We start from the raw sequence: 1,521 nt of genomic DNA on the forward strand, positions 1-1,521 counted from the left end.
CAGAAAAGGGATGAGAGTTTGCTGTCAGACGGGTGCAACTTCCTGCCCGTCGTAGAGGGTGGGAGGAAATGCAAGCAGACAGTTCAGAGGGAGCAGTGACCACTAAAGTAGCGATAGAAAAGAGATAAAGATGCAACAGTGCGACGAAAAAGACGGAGGTTGCTGAAGGGAGTCAGTAAGAGGAGGAGAGTTACATGAGACGAAAAGACTCTGTGAAATACGAGAAAAGCAAGACAAGACCTCTTATAAGGTGACTTTTCCGGGAGTGTAAACACTGTGGAGGAAATACTAAGAAATGCAAAGAATCTTATGGAAAAAGAGGAGTTCAAAAATGTATGGATAAAAAAGATGCCTAACACAAGAGGAAACTGAAATTACTTGAAAGAGAAGAGGGAGGAAGCAAAAACAAAAAATGAGGGAAGATCGGAAGAGGAGAAGAACAAATTTTTTTACAAAGTAATAGGATTGCAGGTACGAAAGTGGTACACAAACAGGATGGAATAAAAAGGAGTGAAGGTAGTAAAACCATGTCACGACAAGTATATAAACAAGATGATAAAGTTGATGTACTCAAATATGGATGGAGTGGTATCTAACTTACTAGAGATGAACGATTGCGTCAGAGAAAATGAACCATCAATAATATGCCTAACTGAAACAAAATTAACACCAAGGATATCCAGTGGTTTTAACGGCTATACCACGTTGAATACACCGCTTCCCGTCCGATCAGCGAAGTTAAGCAACGTTGGGTCTGGTTAGTACTTGGATGGGTGACCGCCTGGGAACACCAGATGCTGTTGGCATCCCTACGTGTCAAGTGGGGCTGGTGGAGGATTGGTGCCCCTCCCTGTAAAACAATTAACTCTAAGCCCTTGGCCACCCCATTTGGGATAAGTTATGGCGTCTGGCAATGAATGAATATCCAGTGACATACTAAACTTAGAGGAATACAATATATGGAGAAGAGACAGAAATTTTTAAAAAAGAAGGAGGAAAATGATAATATTAACTAAGAAAAATCTAAAAGTCAATGAAATAAAACTAGATATACCATCATGAGTAAAACTGATTGCAGTAGGGATCAACACATCTGAAGGGAAAGTAATTGTAGCCAATTTGGTACATGCCACCCAGATAAAACACATGGGAAAGAGACGAATATGAGGACCTGGCAGAGAGTACAATCTCAGAGTTTAAGATCACATCTACATAAAATGGAAGAGAAAACGGAATGAATTATACTAACTGGAGATTTTAATACTAATATAAATTGGAATACTCTAGACATAATTAGCCAAGAAAGCTGTTGGGATCCAAAACCTCTTGGATCTCGTGCAAGAGTTTTTCCCAACGCAATACATGTGAGGGAAAACCACCAGAAAAAGAAGACTCGATGTACCTTCAGTGCTAGATCTAATTTTACTAGGCAAGAGAACGATATTGACAGTTTAATATATCACCCTCCACTCGGCAAAAGCGATCATGCAGTACCAAATTACTGGCCTTCAGGATAGCATA

At 40.0% G+C, this 1,521-nt stretch overlaps 1 non-coding gene across 1 annotated transcript; it reads left to right on the top strand.

The window, feature by feature from the left end:
• Window positions 1–687: 687 nt before the first annotated feature.
• On the top strand, window positions 688–806 carry LOC145416159 (5S ribosomal RNA). The gene has a single exon (XR_013900205.1). It is a non-coding gene; the product is annotated as a 5S ribosomal RNA (ribosomal RNA).
• The last annotated feature ends 715 nt before the right edge of the window (window positions 807–1,521 follow it).

The sequence above is a fragment of the Coenobita brevimanus genome, chromosome 104 (assembly GCF_032717465.1).
Source record: "Coenobita brevimanus isolate Jiangsu-jjx chromosome 104, ASM3271746v2, whole genome shotgun sequence".
NCBI lineage: Eukaryota > Metazoa > Arthropoda > Malacostraca > Decapoda > Coenobitidae > Coenobita > Coenobita brevimanus.